Source organism: Musca autumnalis, unplaced genomic scaffold (assembly GCF_047663935.1).
Source record: "Musca autumnalis isolate F117 unplaced genomic scaffold, ASM4766393v1 scaffold_1, whole genome shotgun sequence".
Lineage (NCBI taxonomy): Eukaryota > Metazoa > Arthropoda > Insecta > Diptera > Muscidae > Musca > Musca autumnalis.
In genome coordinates this window covers 116,875,048-116,896,447 of record NW_027411644.1, presented here as the reverse complement: position 1 = coordinate 116,896,447, position 21,400 = coordinate 116,875,048, and the positions used below count along the sequence as shown (strand labels likewise).

Genomic DNA, 21,400 nt, shown 5'->3' with positions numbered 1-21,400 from the left:
TACTACATGAGGAATCCAACAATATGTTAACAATACATATTTTGCTCTTGGAATATTGTTGGATCAAACATATTTTTTTCTCTGCGTGTTGTTTAGTTTTTTAGCCGTATTTTTCAGCTTTGTTAAAAGACACTTAATTTGATCTAACAATAGTCATAATTACTGGCATGATGAAATTATAAGGTGGCGTAAAACGTCAGCGTAGTGTTTTCAATCTGTCAAATACGGTTACGTTGTAAAATAAACGTAAATCATATTCTCGTTAAATCGCTACAATTAATTTATTTGTATGCCAATTTATCCTCCATAAGATGAAAACAAAAAGAAAGAGAAAGATCCGTTAAACTACTTCACTCTCGGAACAATTTGGAACTAAGGAAATAAAAAGAACGACGGAAGAGAAAGATTTATTGAACTATATCCCTCTCGGAACTATGGAACTATATTAAGGAACTAGTTCCTTTTGGGAAAAGGTAAACAGATCTTGGTTACTGATAAACTACCATAGTTCGCGTATTATAAACCTTGGCTTCAAGGAAACTATTTTTTTTTTTACTTTTACTCATATACCAAAAATGTGTTAGAGAATCGCACTACTGTTTTCGTATAGCCCCCATATAACGTTACCACCCGATGTGAGGTTATTAGACATTTTTAGCTCCTTTTTCAAACCGAATTAAATATAATTTGCCTTTTTGTGGACATAGGACGAAGTTTGGGTATAGTCCCCATATAACGGTAACGCCTAATTTCAGGTACTTTGACGTTTTGGCTACATTTTCAGACGATTTTATCTATATTTTCAGACCGAAGTAGCTATAATTTGGAATAACCCCATATCACCACCGATTTCAAGTTTTAGTTAAGTTTTTATCTACATTTTCGGCAAGATTGGATGCAATTTGGTGTTTGTGGTTCTCAGTGGTTAAAACTTTTCCATCAACAATTGTAGACATAAAAGGGTACTCCCGATTTCATTTTTTTTTGTTTTTAAATTTATATATGACCGAATAATGGGCTTTAATAATGTCGTAACAGAATAAAAACAATTATACCATATGAGTTCAGAATATTTCATGGTGGAGGATATAACAAATTCGGCCCGGTCGAACTTAACGCTTCTTTATATGTTTTAGTTTTTAGCATATATGTAAATACTATGTACCTACGTACGGTTTGTTTACAGTTTGCTTGTTTTTAATATTCGCAAATATTCAGTTGCTTTCCCTCCTTACTTAACTCCGTCTTCTAGAATAAGATTTTAAATAGCATATCTACTTCCTTTGGAATGGAGACATTTTCAGAAGACCACCCAGTTTTATGGTACATAGAAATTTCTTATGTATGTATGTGTTAAGAACGAAATAGATTTAAAACCACACTGCCTACAAAAAAATCCCTTAGCATTTCAATATAGCCAATGGATGTAATAAATTATTTTCTCTAAGACTTTCTCTTGAACAATAAAAACAATGCTTACCACAAGAAAAAAGGGTTATAATGAAGAATATCATGACGACAGATTAGACTCTAGAGAATCTTGTCAGTTTCTTTGCAAACAAAGGACACTTTTGTTTTTTTACAGAAAAAAATACTTCTATTATTCTGTGAATTACAAAATAATTTTATGCTCTTCAAATACAAAAGGAGTTTTTGTTTTGTTTTTATTCTGAATGTCATGTAATGCGTGACAATTCCCTACACGCCTTGAGTGTTCTTCGGGGATAATAAAAATCATTGATCGAAAAACAATCACTTAACGATCGGCAATAAAATAACGGGTGTTCTTTATTCACATTTAATAAATAAAGAGGAGGGAGGGTTGCCGATACCTCGCCCTTAACCTATTGACAATGAAATGATCTTTACACACATTTTTGTCTGTCATGTGAATGAAATGAACATTTGGAGGAGGAGGATCATGCCTTCGTTCGGTGTTTCGTCATCATCATAATAATGTGCTAGATATTTGTAAACATTCTCTCATAGATTATGAGATACGACCTCTGAAACAAACAAACAATCAACTGAACGAAAAAAAGCAGATCATTAAAATCCCATAAATTTCAATAAATGTTTACACAACAGCCGACAGATTGACACTCCTTTTGATGAGTTCCAGACTCGCTCATCACGCTAAGGTGGACAACAGCAACAAGTGTGTTCGTGCGAAGTGCGCTTTAGCCATTGTGAACTTGATCTTGAATTGATATTTACGATCAATTAAAGTCATATCTGAGAGAGGAAGGGCGAGCCAGGGGAAATAGGTATAAATATTCTTGTGATGTAGTGATTACAAACCGCTTCATAGGTGATATTGTGGTTAAGGTAACAATAGCTAGGAATATAAAAACGGAGGTGTACCGGTGACATTTTAAGAAAAATAAAATAAGAATAGAATCTTTAACCGGCGTCTACTGATCCCGCCCAGTTAATTCATTTACAAAAGAATTCATTGTATTCATTATATTGGGAAGAATTTTAATTGAGGTTAAACATTAGAATTATAATTTTCGAATAGGTACATACTTTTAAATTTTCATTCATTAAAGCAACATTTTATAATTTGAATATTTTTAATTTGTTACCTCAAAAGACACAGGTTACAAACATGCATACATATGTATGCGTATGGGAAATCGCAAGAAATAAATAATCCAAATCGTTTTATTTTTTGTTGAACATGATTTAGCTCAGCTCACTAAAAGCATGAATATTACATGTTATTGGCAGGACATTTCAAGTAAAAGTGTCGATACCCGTGTTATTATACCTATGAAAACTTTAGAAAATACATATCTAACCAAAAACATTCTGTCATTTATGTATATTTAATGGCCTTTTTCACTAAGACGATTCGAATACAAATTCGTTCGAGCTTCAACCAAACTTTGTGTTTTGAAAAATATTTGAATTGCTTTTATTTTCAAACAAAACCAAACTATCTATGCTATTTTTTAATAAAATAATATTCCATTTGACCCGCCGAAAATACTCTGATAAAATTAACAAATGTTAGAACAAAATTGATTATTTTGGGTAAAATACTATTATAGGAACCACATTGAAGCTATATTCAGAATACTAGTCAACTGTCACGAAATTCCTTTATACTGTTTAATAATTAAAATTAAAAGAAAAAAGATGAAAAAAGTATGTTTCCGCCCGGGTTCGAACCGGGGACCTTGTGCGTGTGAAGCACACGTGATAACCACTACACTACGAAAACCTCTACGGGGCTGTTGCCAAATAACATATTTAAAGTAAAGGCGAATTAAACATTCTATTGCACACTGGGAAGGGGTGGACATGTTGCTATTTATAGATTTCTGTTGTTCACGTGTTTAAGGCGTGAAGATAAGCAATTTGGATGTTAGTACCGAATATGTACAGTGGTGGATAATATATGGGAAATGTCGCCAATTTTTTATATATTCAATTTAAAAAAAAAAAAAAAATTCCAAAAAAATAATAATTTTTCTTTTGGCGCTACATCAGCGATTTTTCGTACATAGGTTAAGTACGAATCCCCTCGCGAGCCTACTTTTGGTCGTTGCGGAAACAAGTTATCGCGGTTATTATACTGATTTAAAAATAAATTATTGTAAAAACGCGATTTATACGATAACACTGTGCGACACGAAAAAAATTAACCACATTCTGACACCGCAGCGTGATAGAAGACGAAAAATAAGAAGACAGGTGTCTCGGCGTTTTTCCCTGTTACTTCGAATTTCGCGGTAATGGACACCCAAAGACCTGAGGCCTTGATGTCAAAAAGGACCATTTTGTTAGGCTCATATCTTCTAAACCGCTAAGAATTTTGGTTTACTCGTGGAGGCAAAGTTGTAGCTCTCATCTTAAAGAATAATAATTGTGAAGACATAAAATCCATTCAACCTTATCTTCAAGGTCAAAATCGTTAAGGTCAAGTTTTCGTTATAATTTTTTCTCAGATTTTGGCCTATAGATATCAAACCGATCAAAATTGAATCAAACAACCAACTACAAAAATGTACCTTAGATCTCAATAAACAACTTTCTAGAACATACGAACCCTGTAGAAATGGTTCTTAAAGGTAAAAATAGCAAAACAAATGCAATTTTTATTTTCTTTTTTCGGTTTCTGCTTCATAGAAATTAAACCATTCAAAACTCAAGAAAACATTCAACCACAATAATGTAGCGAATATATCAATATACAACTTTGTGGAACATCAGAGTGCACTACGAACTGTTCTTAAAGGTTAAAATTGCAAAAAACTTTAGAAAATATTTGGTTTTTATACTTTTTTCTCCGATTCTGGTCCATAGATACCGAACCGTTCAACATTCAAGAATACAAGCAACTACAAAAATGTACCTAAGATCTCTGTTAACAACTTTCTAGAACATATGAACATTCTAGGAACGGTCCTTCATGTTCAAAATTCACTAACAATTATATTATGGTTAATGCTCAGGTCTGGAAATAACAAACTGTTCAACACTCTAGAAAATTTGAAAGGTTTGTTATTTACGGACCTGACCAGGAAAGAATGGGTAAAACTAATGGAATTTTGAGCTTAAAGGGCCGCTCCTAGAATGTTCATATGTTCTAGAAAGTTGTTAACTGAGATCTTAGGTAAATTTTTGTAGTCGCTTGTATTCTTGAATTTTGAACGGTTCGGTATCTATGGACCAGAATCGCAGAAAAAAGTATAAAAACCGAATATTTTCTAAAGTTTTTTGCTATTTTGACCTTTAAGAACAGTTCGTAGTGGACTCTGATGTTCCACAAAGTTGTATATTGATATATTCGCTACATTATTGTGGTAAAATGTTTTCTTGAGTTTTGAATGGTTTAATTTCTATGAAGCAGAAACCGAAAAAAGAAAATAAATATTGCATTTGTTTTGCTATTTTGACCTTTAAGAACCATTTCTACAGGGTTCGTATGTTCTAGAAAGTTGTTTATTGAGATCTAAGGTACATTTTTGTAGTTGGTTGTTTGATTCAATTTTGATCGGTTTGATATCTATAGGCCAAAATCTGAGAAAAAATTATAACGAAAACTTGACCTTAACGATTTTGACCTTGAAGATAAGGTTGAATGGATTTTATGTCTTCACAATTATTAGTCTTTAAGATGAGAGCTACAACTTTGCCTCCACGAGTAAACCAAAATTCTTAGCGGTTTAGAAGATATGAGCCTAACAAAATGGTCCTTTTTGACATCAAGGCCTCAGGTCTTTGGGGGCCCATTACCGCGAAATTCGAAGTAACAGGGAAAAACGCCGAGACACGTGTCTTCTTATTTGTCGTCTTCTATCACGCTGCGGTGTCAGAATATGGTTAATTTTCCATGACACAAAAAATTACACACAGTGTAACCCAAAAATTTGTACAAACTCGTACACATTTTTACTGAATGCTGTTCGATAACAAATTTGTCCAGTAAAAGAGAGCGAGTTGATAGAGATTTTTTGCCAGTTCTGTGACTAAGAACTTGCAAATTTTTGCTGGGAAAATTTGTCCCGTAAAAATTTGTAAGTCCGTGTGTAGACACACGGGAAAGTAAATTCAGTTTTTAGGCAATAGGGGGTAGGGAAGAGTATTGAGGAGCTCTTTGCTCTCCGCTCTCTCCCAAAAACTGAATTTACTTTCCCGAGAAATTTGTGTGTCTAAACACAGACTAAGTTTGGCCAGCTGACTTTTAATCCACTTGAAATGTTAACATTTCTGACCAAGAAAATTTCACAATTTCAGTGATGCCAGATAAGTTTGGTCGAAAATCGTCAATTTTCGGCAGCCAAAATCGTCAAATCGGCAAAATAGTTTTTCAAATCGTCAAAAAATTTTCTAATACAATAACTTGGATTTCAGTTTAAATTATTACTATATACGATAAAAAATAAAAAGTTAAGTAAAGAAAGCAATTATAAATTCATAAAACAAAGCAGTTTTGTGACAAATGACCACCTACGAAACACTGTTACAAAAACACGGTGTTCACTATACGTCGAGAAGGACTGTACCGATCATCATATATTTTTGTGGGCTTATAGAGTACAACACCATCCCAGCTCTCACTTATCGCTTTTGGGATGTTTGTGGAAGTCCACCATTTTTTTTATTAATCCTTTTCAAATTCCCTCGTTTAAAGACAAGATACTTAATAAGCCAATAGAAATATGTGATGATTCGTCCAGTCGTTTTCGAGACAGAATGGACACCGCAAGACCCTTTTTAAAAATAGTGTCTCGTAGATGGATATTTTCTACGAACCTATGTAGTATTGTTCAACAAAAAATTCCCGAGGGTAGATCAAATGTGCCCTTCCTCATAAAATAGTATATGTTAAAAAAGTCTGATACTCTTGGAAAAAAATCTTAGAAAATTAGGTTTTTTGATCTGCATGACTAGGTGTGACCCTTGTAACAAAACTAATACAAATATAGTTTTAAGAGGTTAATTAATATCCTGTTGGTATGGCGGGAATGTTTATCAACAGTGTGTGAATTTGTACAAATTGTTACTGAATGTTGTTCGTTTACTCTACAGTTTGCAAGAAGTTATTGGACTTTTACAAATTATTGAGTAAACGAACACACCTAGTATCGCAAACATAACAAAAGGCCGCTTCACATACGGCGCGTTGGGCGTTGCGTTACAACAACCACATGAAAACTTCAAGAACAAACTTGGCATCACTTACACATTTTTCATGTGGTTGTTGTTTTCAACGCGCAACGCGTCATACAGCGGACCGTATGTATTTGGCCCAACAGAAATAAAGACGAAAAAGACACATAAAGGCCTCTGCACATACGGTGCGTTAAGCGTCGCGTTACAACAACCACATGAAAACTTCAACAGCCAAATAGGCATCACTTACACCTTTATCATGTGGTTGTTCTTTATAACGCGCAACGCGACGCACAACGGACCGTATGTGCCGGGGCCATAACAGAAACATCAAAGAAACTACACCAAAAATGTTTTTCGCCAATACCGTGAACTTGGCAGCACTTTGTCTTTTATTCATCTACCAGAAATGACACAAAACTTTACTCAAACGTTGAATGTGTTTAGGGTTAAGCCCTTGTTTAAACACTTAAGGCCTCTGCACATACTGCTCGTTGAGCGTTGCGTTACAACTACCACATGAAAACTTCAAGAACAAACTTGGCATTACTTACACATTTGTCATGTGGTTGTTGTTTTCAACGCGCAACGCGTCACTCAACGGGCCGTATGTATTTGGCCCATTATGGCCCCGGCACTCACGGTGAGTTGAGTGTCCCATTGGCCCATTACATGTGCACTACCAACCGCTGTTTATTTTGTTAACAAAAACCTGACGGTGAGCGTTGAAAACACAACCCACGGTTGTGTAATTGCTATGGAACACGATATCGTTTTCGAATGTTTCTCGATAGTTTTGCGGATATTTTTTTTCGAGAACGACACACAAGAATGAGTTGGAAACGATTCATTCGTCGCTCAGTTGACACAAAACTTTTTTCAAACGTTGGATGTGTTTTCAGCTCTCCACCAGAGAGCAAAATAAAATAAGTAAGAAAGCTGTTAAGTTCGACCAGGCCGAACTTCTTACACCCTCCACCACGAGTTGTATTGAAGTAAAATGGAACAATTAGTTTCCTTTCGTTTATGAAGAAGACTAAATACCAAATTTCAGCAATTTCAAAATACGGAAATTTGGGAGGTACCGTTCTATAAGGGCAATATGAAGGCGTGGACTTATACCTAAAAATTTCAGGGGAAAAGTTTTGTACCCCAATCGAACACTAAATACCAAATTTCAGCCATTTCGTGGGAATATTGAGGCCACAGCCTTCAAAATATGGGGGCCATATCAAAACTTCGATCTATACCGACAAATTTCTGGCGGAAAGTTTTTAGACTCAAATAAGACTAAATACCAAACTTCCGATATTTCGATAAGATAATGTGCCTAAAACCTTCAAAATACCGTAAATCAAGAGGTACGCTTCTATGGGGGATATGGGAAGACGTGGACCTAATTCTCTTCAGGAATATTTTCTAAACCCATGGAAGACTAAATAACAAATTGCATCATTTCGGTGGGATAATTCACAACCCTCAGAGTTACGAAAATCGAAAGGTACCGTTCTGTGGTGGCTATATAGAAACGTGAACCTATACCGACGAATTTCAGTAGGAAAGGTCTTTACCTCCAACGTAGACTAAATACCAAATTTTAGCCATTTCGATGGCTTATTTTCGGTATTTTGAAAGTTGTGACCACAAACCTTCAAAATACCGAAAATCGGGATGTACCATTCTATAAAGGCGTGGACCTATACCTAAAAAATTCAGAAAGAAAGTTAGGTACCCTCATCGAACACTAAATACCGAATTTCAGCCATTTCCTCGATTTGCGTTAATAATTGGTTCCGACAAACTTTAACGCAATGCGAAACAACGCAAATCGAAACACATGTTTCAACGTGTTTGTGTGAAGAACTTGTTAATTGGTTCCCAAATTGTTTTTTAGAACGTTTTTTCTAAATGTTGCACTAAAAATTCAGACGGATGTGGTTGTTAACATTTAATGGTACAAGTGCTATATCAATTATTATTATTAGTGTGTAAAGAATATCAAAATCAGTCTTTTTACGAAAAACTTAACTAAAATATAAAAAAAAATCATTCCTATAAAATTATTTATTCTTTTAAACAATCGTCACAATATGCGACTGATTTATAGCATTTTATTACTCTGAGAAAAGCAGTTTCAATTTTGGCCGAATAAATTTTTTGGTAAAAATATTAATTGCATCTCACACAGCCTATTTTGGATTACAGCTACACAAACATTTCAATTGCTTTGGTTATAATTTGATTAGTTTCTGATATTTGAGTGAATTTCAAACATATTTTTTCGGAGGTAATTTGTCGCTAGTGATTGTCCCTCTAATGCATGTTCCGAGGCAATGTAAAATAAAAAATATTTTCTAATTGTTTTATCGTGTGACGTTAAGAACCCATGAATGCCCGCTTCACGATATTTAAAGCCAAATATATTATTTTTTATATAACGCAAATCGAATCTGTAACGCAAATCGAAACAAAATCTATAATTTTTTCGTTAACGCAAATCGAAACAACGCAAATCGAGGCAACGCAAATCGAGGTATTAGTGTATTGAGGCCACAATCTTCAAAATAACGAAAATTGTGATGTACCGTTCTATGGAGCTATATGAAGGCGTGGACCTGTACCGACAAATTTAGAGGGGAAGGTTGAAAACCCCCAACGAAAACTAAATACCAAATTTCAGCCATTTCGTTGGATTATTGAGTTCACAACCTTCAAAATACCGAAAATCGGTAGGTACTGTTTTATGGGGGCTGTATGAAGGCGTCGGCCCATACCGACAAAATTCATATGGAAAAGTTTGTACCCAAAATTGAGACTTAACACCAAATTTCGACAATTTCGGGGCAATATTGATGCCACAATTTTCAAAATACGGGAAATTCTATGGGGGCTATATGAAGGCGTGGACAAATTTCATATGTAAAGTTTTAAACCCCAAATGAAGACTAAATACCAAATTGCAGCCATTTCGGAGGAATATTTGGCCACAACTTTCAAAATACCGAAAATCGGGAGGTACCGTTGTATAGGGGCTATATGAAGGAGTGAACCTATGCCGACAAAATTCTGGGGGGAAGTTTTGTACCTCCAACGAAGACTAATTACCAAATTTCAGCCATTTCTGCGTGATAATGAAGCTAAAACCTTCAAAATACCGAAAATCGGGTGGTACGTGGACCGATATAGCCCATTTGCAATACCAAACATCCTAGGAGCAATAGAGACTTCTATACCAAATTACAAAGCTCTATCTTAGAAATTGTGAGCTGTATCATCTTGATTTCAACAGACGGACGGACATAGATAGTTATATCGAATTAGAATTTTACATTGATCAAGAATATTCATACTTTAATGGGTATCCGATGAATATTTCGATGTGTTACAAACGTAATGACAACTTTAATGATACCCTCCATATTATGATGGAGGGTGTAACAAGTAAAAAGTCGTTTAATTCGGCCGGGCCAAACTTTTTATACCCTCCACCATAAAATAGTCTTTATTAAAATGGAATAATAAGTTTCCCTTCGACCATGGCAAAATTTGTCGACCATGGATACCCCAAATGCCTTAATTATGTAATCTGAAAAGTGTGTTCAGCCAGGAGAAAGGTAAAACCTACAGGGCTACATCAAAATGTCGACCTATTTTTAAATTTTTTTGTTGGAAAAGTTTTATAACAGCAGGGAACCCCAAAAGTCAAATAACGGGTAGTTCCGTTAAACATTGTAGCTAAGACCCTCAAAAAACCGAAAATTGGGAGGTACTGTTATATATTGACGATTTTTGGTGGAGAAGTTTCGTGGCCACAGAGAACATCAAATGTCAAATTACAGCTAGTGTTGTTAAAAAGTGTAGCTAAAATCCTCAAAATATCGAAAATCGGGAGGTACCTTTATATGGGGGCTATACTAAAACATATACCTATGTTGACGATTTTTGGCGGAGAAGTTTCGTGACCCCTGATGTTTAAGATGAATTCCTAAATATAAACTGTAATTTTGTATCTTTTGGTAAACAAACAAATGTTTCACACTGGTATAAAGGAAATTTTGTGTTGACAAATTTTAAAAAATTAAGAAAAAATAGTATACATTCGAATCCCACTACCAAATAGGACTTAAAATTATTGTAATTGATCGTAGTTCAATACAAAACAATTTCAAGAAAATCGAAGAGTACAATCAATGATGAGTAGCGTCACCACAGCAAAAAATAAAGGAAATCAAAAACTCATTTTGGAAAAGTGTCCGATTTCACTCATAATATCTCAACTTCTAGTGGCCCATAGATAACTGCTTATTCTAGTGGTTATATAATAACTAGTTATCCAGTGCGGCATGCCCCTATTAAAATAATGATGACGACTACCAAAATGTACTATAAAACATTATTGATGATTTTTTTTGCTTTGTATAAACAACGTTTAAGAAATATGTATGCAAACTTATAATTTTTCATTTGTTTTAAAACATGCGCGATTTAATCACAAAATAACTTGTTCCGTTACGTCTTTGTCACTTAACATTTGAGAAGTAATGCGGCCATCAGACCATCTGTTTTTTCACATGTATGTTGTCACTTTGGTATACTAATATACAGAACAGCTGATGTCATACATGTGAAAAAGCAGATGGTCTGATGACGGCCTAACTAAACAAGCACAAGAAAATGTGCAGGGATTCATAAAAGAAATCTTGGTGAAAGGAAAGCTAAAGGCCTGAGCACATAAGCTACCTCGCCTGGTTGCCTTGCTTTCCTGCTTCATTTCTGACATAACAAAAATAAAAGAATAAAGAAGGAAAAGGCAAACTAGTTCGAAATTGGTTCGGCCTTCTTTATTCTTTTATGTTATGTTATGTCATAAATTAAGCAGGAAAGCAAGGCAACGATGCGAGGCAGCTTATGTACCCAGGCCTTAAGGAAATTTTTGAGAAATCGGTAAATGTTTTGCAAAAAATCTAATATGAGAGAAAACTCGACAGGAATTGTTTTTAGTGGGTGGTAATGGATAAAACACTAACAACACTCACCGCTAGTGATGCCAGATAAGTTTGCTCGAAAATTGTCAAATTTCGGTTGCCAAAATCGTCAAAATAGTATTTCAAAATCGTCAAAGAAAATAACGTGTATTTCAGTTCAAATTATTGTTATATACATATAATAAGCATGAGTTAAAAAATGTAAAGAAAACCAATTCAGCAAACAGGGCAACAATGTAAACTGTGAACAAATATAAATGGTTTTACCATATACATGGTTTTACCATGTACATATGTATGTGTTGAAGAATATTGCATAGTTTTGAGACACTGTTTTTAAATAAGCGGTGTTCACTATAGGCCGAGAAGGGCTGTACCGATCATCATATATTTTTGTGGGTGTTTGTGGAACAAGGATGGGATCATTGAACGTTTTTTTTTGGCAAAAAAACTAGACAATTTATTTTAAAAAATATTTGTTTATCAGTCCACCATTCTTTTAAAAAATTTTATTGTTTTAATCCCTCGTTTAAAGACGAGGTTATTAGGTATTTAATAAGCCCACAAAAATATGTGATGATCCGTCCAGTCGTTTTCGAGATAGAGCGGACACCACATAACACTTTTCTATACAATATTACTCAAAAAAAAAAAAAAAAAAAAAAAAAATACCGAAATGTGCCTTTCCACATGAAAAAAATTATCGGTTAAAAAGGACTGGTACTTTTCTTTAAAAAAATCATAAAAATTTATGTTTTTGAGCTGAACGACTAGGTGATAGCTTTTTAACAAAACATATACAGATATAGTTTTAAAACTTTTTACGTGATGATTTGTAATAATTATTACGAAATGTTACTAAATGCTGTCTTTTTACACAAAAGTTCAGTAAAAGAGAGCGAAATGAGAGAACAATTTTGACAGTTGTTTGCTGAGAAATTCCTAAAAGTTGCTGAAAGAATTTTTCCCAGCAACATTTAGCAAGTTCGATCAGCTGTTTTTAAATCATCTGCTAATGGTCAGCTGCTCAATGTTTATCTGGGGACTAATTACGACATTCGATTCGATCGAGTATTTGCTCTTGAATGAAAAAATCTAACTATAACAACCTATGCGTTCTTTAAAGAATATTAAGAAGGTAGATGGTAAAATTAAGAAGGTAGATGGTAAAAAATGCGTTTATTTTAAAATAAAAACTAAAAAACAAAATAATGAATGAAAAAAATGTAAATATTTGTTAAAATCGTTGAACAATACTTTGTAGAATAATTTTCGAATAAAGTTGTGCTGGGAAAATGAACGAATTTTTTTTTATTTTTGTAAAAATTTTTGACATTGTTGTAAGAGATTGCTAATGTACATATCTACCTTATTAAATGTACGGTTGGTGGTATATGTTTTCATAGTTCGATTTTTTATTTACGAGCAAATACTCGATCGAATCGAATGTCGCAATTTGGCCCCTGATTTTTGTGGAAAAATATTATAAATACTACGAATCAGCTATATTTATTGATTATTTTATTAATATATTATTATTTTGGTTAAAATTGTTTTTGTTTTGGTTATCAACTGTTATCTTGGTAAAGTTTACTAATGCCCGTAATTTCAACGTCTAGGTAACCGGGTAGGTAGCTAACTATTAGTTATCTTTACCTACGCGTTTGGTAATTTCTAGGTGCCATTTACCGAGGGGTGTAATTTTTGAAATCATGTGGTAACATTGGTGATTTTCATTCATGATTTTGCAAAATCATTGCCACATAAAAGTGTTTTACATCTGTTAACACATTGGCAACGATCAACTAGGTAAAATCCTTGGTGTAAGTAACGCGACCGTTTTTGGCCCGGTAACGTTACCTATGAGTTGAAATTATAAAATTTTGCTTACACGAGAGATATCTAAGAACTCATAGATAACTACGCGTAGAAATTACGGGCATAAATGCTGTCTTTTTATTTTTTCTCTATTTTCGTATCAAAGAGTAAAATCTCTCTTACTCCCTGAAAAGAAGTTACTGAATAATTATTACTGAAAAAGTAAAAAGACACAACTAATATAGCTTTTTTGTCGGGTTAACCTTCTTTATGTGGATTTATTTGAAGTATACACAATGAGATGGCCATTTAAAACCCAGTGCCTTTATTAAATCCGGTAATATATATACACGTACTATAATAATGTGATAGATTTATGTATAGTTGTCTTACAGAGATCAGTGCAACCAACCACTATATTCATACAAAACAGAATTTTTATGTAAAAAAGTTGACATAACTAAAAATCGGCATTTTAGGGGTAAAAATCGTCAAATCGGCAAATCCGGCATCACTGCTAACCACCTATCAAAATTCAACATTGTGGGGAAATTTGCATGTTTAACCGAGGATTTATTTGACGCATAGGAATTGACATTTGAAACCCAGTGGGTGGGTTTGTTAAAAATGCGGTTATATATTAAACGTACTATGATGTTTTTGTCTCTCCGTGTAAAGTTGCAATTAAAAACCTGTTTCCGCCCGGGTTCGAACCGGGGACCTTGTGCGTGTGAAGCACACGTGATAACCACTACACTACGAAAACTGTTAAGTGTTTGGTATTAATTCATTCTGAACAGTACACAGTGGGGGTACTTCCGCATGAAACATACTTAGAAGGTCGAAGGTTAAGGCACAATTAAAATTTAAGGTTCTGTTATTTAAAACCTAAAAATGTTGAATTAAAACGTCATAACAAAGTCAACAAAATTTAAGTTAAGGTACGAGGGTTTGGATACAATCCATTTTGCTTGCTCAGTACGTCTAGTGCTTGAGTGTGTTGTACTACAAAAATGACACTGCATGATAGTTATGCTGTTTTCTATGCAAAATGCTACAGAATAATAAAATGAAATAATTATTTATTTAATAGGAATCTACAAAACTTTATGACGTTAACGCAAATAATAAAAAATCTTCACTAAATCCAAGCGTAACTTCTTCTGCAAAAGTATGGAGGGTATATTAAGTTTGTTTTTGGTTAGTAATACATTGAAACAAGTAAGAACGGCGTTAAGTTCGGCCGGGCCAAACTTGTTATACCCTCCACCACAAGTTGTATTGAAGTAAAATGGAATAATTTGTTTCCTTTCGTGTATGAAGAAGACTTACAGCCAGTTTCTGTATGTCGAAAGAAGAATGTGTGCGAATGAAACACGCCCGAACATTAGTTTTCGAAATAATTTTACCTTTGCTTTTGCTTCAAAACAAAAAACAAATTTGAAAAACACACAAGAGTTTGGACGTGTTTCTTTCGCACACATTCTTCTTTCGACATACAGAAACAGGCTGTTAATACTAAATTTCAGCAATTTCGGTAAAACAATGTGAGGCACTATTCTATGGGGGCTATTTCAAAACGTTAGTTAGCACCATCTGGCAGGAAGAACGAGTACCCGACGATTGGAACCTGAGTATCCTGTGCCCCGTCCACAAGAAGGGAGATAAGACTGTATGCTCTAACTATAGGGGCATAAGTCTGCTCCCTATTGCCTACAAGATCGTGTCAGGGATATTGTGCGAACGACTAAAGCCTATGGTCAACGAGATAATTGGACCATACCAATGCGGCTTTAGACCCTGCGGCAAATCCTGGAGAAGGCCCAAGAGATGCAGATCGACACCTACCACCTTTTTGTCGATTATAAAGCAGCCTTCGACAGCCCGCTGCGTTCAAAGGTATTCCAAGCCATGTCTGAATTTGGCATCCCCGCAAAGCTCATCCGGCTTTGTAAAATGACTTTAACTGACACGAGGTCCTCAGTTAAAATAGGAAAGAACCTCTCCGAAGAGTTTGGTACCAAAAGAGGTTTCAGACAAGGAGACAGCCTTTCGTGTGATCTCTTCAACATCCGACTGGAAAAGGTTATACGAGAGGCAAACGTCAAAAGAAGTGGCACAATCTACAGCAATAGTCACATGTTACTTGCTTATGCTGATGATATAGACATCATGGGCCGATCAGTAAAAGAAGTAACCTTTATGAAGGTCGAAGGAGAATCCGCTAAAGTGGGTCTGACGGTAAACAGTGAGAAGACCAAGTTGATGGTGTCGACGCGCCATTGAGCTCGGACCGACTGTGGAAGTTGGTTTCTATAATATTGAGGTAGTAAAAGACTTCGTCTACCTCGTAAACACAACAAACGACATCAGTTGTGAAATAAAAAGAAGAATTGTATTGGCCAACAGATGCTACTTTGGTTTAAGTAAGCAGTTTAAAAACAAAACGCAAAAAAAACTAACGCTCTACAAAACACTGATACTACCCGTGCTGATGCATGGCTCCGAAGCCTGGGTACTTGCGCAAGCAGACATGGCAGTGCTTGGTGTGTTTGAGAGAAAAATTCTTCGAAAGATCTACGGACCAATCTGCGTTGACGGTGAATATCGACGTCGCATGAACCACGAGCTGTGTCAGCTATATAACGACATCAATATTGTTAAACTCATCGAGATGCAGCGATTGCGTTGGCTAGGCCATATTATAAGAATGAGCGATGATGAACCCGCTAAAAAGGCGTATAAATACGGACCGCTTGGCGGTGCACGCAGAATTGGCAGGCCAAGGAATAGATGGCACAAACAAGTGGATGATGAGATGAAAAGGCGCGGTATTCCAGAGTGCGAAGCAACAAATAGAGGGAATTGGAAATCATTTCTTAGTTCGGTCTATGTAACAAATGTTATGTAATGGGCCAGCTAAGTAAGTAAGTATTATTATTATGTGGCTTTAAAGCTTGTTTTGAGTTAAATATATTCCAAATTTTTGGTGGACATAATTTAAGAGGGGTTTTTATGGTATCACGAAAAATTTACGAAAACGAAATTTTTTTCTCATACAAAATTAAAAAATATATGTATATTTTTTTAATTGTAAAATAATTCGTTCGAAATCATCTTTTGAACAAGAACTAATGGGCCAAATACATACGGTACCCGCTTGCAACGAAAATTCCAATTGTCGCAATTGAAGTAGTCCAGAACTAGTTCTAATCCGTACTAGTACAAATATTGACCCCTAAAGGCCCCGGCACATACGGTCCGTTCAGCGTCCCGTTACAACAACCACATGAAAACTTCTAGAACAAACTTGCCATCACCTACACTTTTTTCATATGGTTGTTGTTTTTAACGCGTGACGCGTCGCACAACGGACCGTATGTGCCGGGGCCATAAGAAATGCGAAGGGAACCAATTGACACCTTTTTATACCCAAGTAAACGAAGATGCGTCAGTTGCTACTATTTACTCTTAAATAAAATCTACCACTTTTTTAATGGTAGTGGTATATGACTGTAAACTTGGAACTAGTACAATACCACCAACAGGTAATGCATAGAGGGTCAATTGGTTACCTCCTATGATATTCCCATGTTAAAGTTTACAGTTGATTGCACTGTGAGGGGTCTTAAGTGGAACTAGTTACTGTAACCCAGAGAATCGACGAGTTTCCGATGCCGAACTACTCCATCTTGCAAGCGGGTGCGTTGTACGACGCGTTGCGCGTTGAAAACAACAACCACATGAAAAATGTGTAAGTGATGCCAAGTTTGTTATTGAAGTTTTCATGTGGTTGTTGTAACGCAACGCTCAACGCGCCGTATGTGCAGCGGCCTTAAGAAATTTGCATTGCTTGAATCGTTATACGAGGACTCTAAAGGCCTGCGTACATAAGCTGCCTCGCCTGCTGACCTTGCTTGCTTCTGATAAAAGAATAAAAAAGAAAAGGGCAGGCCAGTCCGAAATTTGCTAGGACTTCTTTATTCTTTTATTTTTATTATGTATGTCAGAAATGAAGTAGGAAAGCAAGGCAACTAGGCGAGGCAGCTTATGTAAGCAGGCCTTAACAGATTTTCAATAGAAAGTTTGTCATCCGATAACAACACGAAATTTGTCATACGAAAATTAATAAAAGAAGTAAAATTTTATTTTACTTATTTTAGTTATTTTCCAATAAATTTCATTAATCATTGCCAAAAAAAAAAAAAAAATTGTAATTGATTTGTTTTTATTTTTATATCCAGTCGTTAAAAAAATCGGTCGACTCTTTCCTCGTATTCCAACGCCATACGTGATACCGATTTGTCGTATCAAAAAATAAATGTTATTTATAACCCAAGAAATACGTCCAGGAAATTATGAATGTGTTTCTTTCGATATTTTATGGACCTATGATGCTATAAAATAAAAAAATAGTAGTATATAATTTTTTATCATATAGAAAATGTAAACTACGACTACGACATTTGAACGCGCATACGACTACGCCAACCCTAATAAGGGCGATTATTTAGTAAAGATTTTTTGCTGGGTTGAAACCTCAAGGCAGCATTAGAGTTTCGGAGCGATTTCGGGGAACATTTTCTAAAAGGCTTGGTTTACTGGGTGTTTTTACATTGTCATTAAAAAGCTCTGTTTCCGCCCGGGTTCGAACCGGGGACCTTGTGCGTGTGAAGCACACGTGATAACCACTACACTACGGAAACTATCTGTTAAGAACTTACGCCTATGTAACCATAGGCACACGAATTACAAAATTAAATATAATTTTTATACATTTTCGACCAGATAGCGGAGAATAAGTGAAAAAATATGTTAACATATATCAATAATTATTGAAAACATTAGCAACCAATAATTTGTTCATTTTTCTTCTAATGATATATTAATGTAATGATGTACAAAATAAGAAAATCTGTTTCCGCCCGGGTTCGAACCGGGGACCTTGTGCGTGTGAAGCACACGTGATAACCACTACACTACGGAAACTGTTGGTCCTTCGATTGTCATTAATACATTGTTGAAAGTTATATTTCACAGTGGGATTCCTGCAAGAAAAAACTATCGGGGAAGTATCCAGAGTGTAAAGCCTAGGCGAAAGAAACAGCTGCCGATAAATGACCTGTAGTAAAGTAGGAGGTTTCAGAACAAGTATGTAGTATTTGGTATTTAGTCTTCGTTGGGGGCATAAAACTTTCCCCCAGAAAAATTTCGGTGCAGGTCCCCGCCTTAATATAGACCCCCCATAGATCGATACCGCCCTATTTTCGGTATTTTGAAGGTTATGGCCACAATAATCCATCGAAATGGCTGGTATATAATCTATGTTGGGGTTTTCCCCTCTAAATTTGTCGGTATAGGTCCACGCCTTCATATAGCCGCATAGAACGAAGGTTGTAACCTCAATATTCTACCGAAATGGCTGAAATTTGATATTTTGCCTTCGTTGGGGACACAAAACTTTCCACCTGAAATTTGTAGGAATAGTTCCATGCCTTAATAATGCCCCTATAGGACGGTTGTGGCTTTAATAATCCATGGAAATGGCTGGAAATTAGTATTTAGTCGTCGATGGGGGTATTCAATTTTCCCTCCTAAAATTGTCGGTGTAGATCCACGATTTCATATAGTTCCCATAGAACGGTACCTCCCGAATTTCGATATTTTGAAGTTTAGCCACATTGTTTTACCGAAATTACTGGAATTGGGTATTTAGTCTACTTCATGAACGAAAGGAAACTAATGATTAAATTTTACTTCAATACAACTCGTCGTAAAGGGTATAAAAAGTTCGACCGTGCGAACTTAACGCCGTTCTTACTTGTTTAAATAAGTTATATCTACTAATTTACTGAACGGGTTTTCATTAAATTTGCAGATAATATTTTAAGTTGTCCCATGGTGAAAATAGAAAATATATTTTTATGAATTTCGGTAGGCCGATTTTACTTATTTTTGGTCCTATAGCTATGAAAAAATCCGACCCGATTTTCACAATTTTTTTGTAGGATTCGTTTGTTAGCCACAACAATGAATTGGTAAATTTTTTTTATCGATTGGACCATAATTGGGGCCTTTAGAGAATTTTATCGCCATACATTTTCATATACATACATATATAAGGTTTTCGGATCAAATGGAAAAAAATGTAGGGGGTAGGTGTTTCAAAAAAAATTGTCGTTTTTGTGAGAGTCCTAATTTCAACCATCCTGAAAACACAAACTGATAAGCTTGAAGATATTGGTCGAGAATATCTTGAAACTCCGATTCGGACGTGTAGTTTCCGTAGTGTAGTGGTTATCACGTGTGCTTCACACGCACAAGGTCCCCGGTTCGAACCCGGGCGGAAACAAATCTGCTATTATCGTGAAAATTTGTTCAATTTTCAATTTAAATTGTTTATGTAGGCCGACTTCCGTGTAGTCAGATGCTTGGCAAATTACTACAAATGTCTGAAGTATTGTGTCTTCCATACCGCCGTAATACCTAACAAATGCGATGTTATGTATTTCAAAACGTCACAATTGCGCATTTTTAACGCAGTAAAAAGCAAACATGTATCATTTTTATTTTTGATGCATTTAGTTGCATTTTCGAGGAACAAATCATGAGGGTGCAACTGAAATATTTTGACGATGTTAAAAAACTACAAAGAATCTGCAAGTCAGCCGTACTCTTCCATAGTGTCCATTTTCATATTATTCTATAAGAGTTCTTTATTGGATTTTTAACATTTTCAAAAAATTAAAAAAATTATCTATTTGAATTCGCCATAGCATCTAACACTTATCCCACAACAAATAACCACTCCCGCTTATCTAGGAAAATATTCATAAAGATCATATAAATGTCCGCAGCCTCCTGCATCCGCTGTTTATGGCTGCAATTTGCATTTAAATCAATTAATAAGACGTTGGAGAATAATACCAGCCATTCTACCTACCTACCCTCCATGCTATTCTGAAAGTGTTTAGTAAATAAATTTACATTTTGCATAAACAGCAGCTATTTGCTTTGAGTCTTTATTAAAAATTATGTCCATTAATTACATCTAATGGGACAATCAATCTCTTGCACAAAGAGAATATGGAAAATATTGTTTTTTGTTATCGTAGAATTAGTTCACCTTAGAACAAATACGACAAAAAATGGTGAAATAATAAAATTATTGGAAGATACATAAAATTAAGATAAGAATAAAATTTATAACAAGTTGCTGCCGGCAATAGACAGCAAAAATGCCGATGTTGACAAATTACCGATAGGAGAACATCGAAGTGCAGGTATGGCTTAGGTTAAGTCACACGTTGTATGTCAGTCAGGTGGTACTGTCATTGTCAACTGGGGGGGACATAGTAGCAAGAAAAGTTAAGTGTTGTTCATGTTCATGGTAGTGCAGTAAAAGATGGGATTGAACGTTTATCAACTATGTTTAGAAAATGTTAACGTTTTTCCACGTAGGCTTATAATGTCGCCATTTGTTTCAAGGAAATATTTGTTAAATTTGCTACAGGGCTATTTTGTAATTATTAAAATATCTAAAGATTTCATTATGGTTAAAAAAACTGTCTGTATCGGCGTAAGTATCGAATTATCTAAATAATATAATAATAATAATTATCTAATGTCCGGACTCTTTACAGATAAGATACGGTAGGTGGTGGCGGAAATAGTTGAAAAGTACACAATTGATATAATCGCCCTACTGAAACTGCGCCATAACGGGAAAGGAGAGGAAATAAGATTTAAGGGTTATTTACAGTATTATAGATGGAATGAAACAAGACACGAGTTTGGTTGTGTGTTGGTTGAAGCTTGGGCCTAAAACATCTCGTGTACGGGTTCATGTCGGTGAATGAAAAGCTAGCCAAAATTTGAATAAAGCAAACTGCTTCAAAATCAGTACTATCTACGCCTATGCGAAAAACGGATAAAGCAGATGAGCACAAATGTTATTAGAATGTGAGCAT

General features: G+C 35.1%; 5 non-coding genes across 5 annotated transcripts; 1 reads left to right on the top strand and 4 right to left on the bottom strand.

Moving 5' to 3' along the window:
* Positions 1–3,156: 3,156 nt before the first annotated feature.
* Positions 3,157–3,229, bottom strand: TRNAV-CAC (transfer RNA valine (anticodon CAC)). The gene has a single exon. It is a non-coding gene; the product is annotated as a tRNA-Val (tRNA).
* Positions 3,230–14,123: 10,894 nt separating this feature from the next.
* Positions 14,124–14,196, bottom strand: TRNAV-CAC (transfer RNA valine (anticodon CAC)). Its single transcript has one exon. It is a non-coding gene; the product is annotated as a tRNA-Val (tRNA).
* Positions 14,197–18,063: 3,867 nt separating this feature from the next.
* TRNAV-CAC (transfer RNA valine (anticodon CAC)) lies at positions 18,064–18,136 on the bottom strand. Its single transcript has one exon. It is a non-coding gene; the product is annotated as a tRNA-Val (tRNA).
* A 210-nt stretch (positions 18,137–18,346) lies between these two features.
* On the bottom strand, positions 18,347–18,419 carry TRNAV-CAC (transfer RNA valine (anticodon CAC)). Its single transcript has one exon. It is a non-coding gene; the product is annotated as a tRNA-Val (tRNA).
* Positions 18,420–19,709: 1,290 nt separating this feature from the next.
* TRNAV-CAC (transfer RNA valine (anticodon CAC)) lies at positions 19,710–19,782 on the top strand. Its single transcript has one exon. It is a non-coding gene; the product is annotated as a tRNA-Val (tRNA).
* Positions 19,783–21,400: the final 1,618 nt, after the last annotated feature.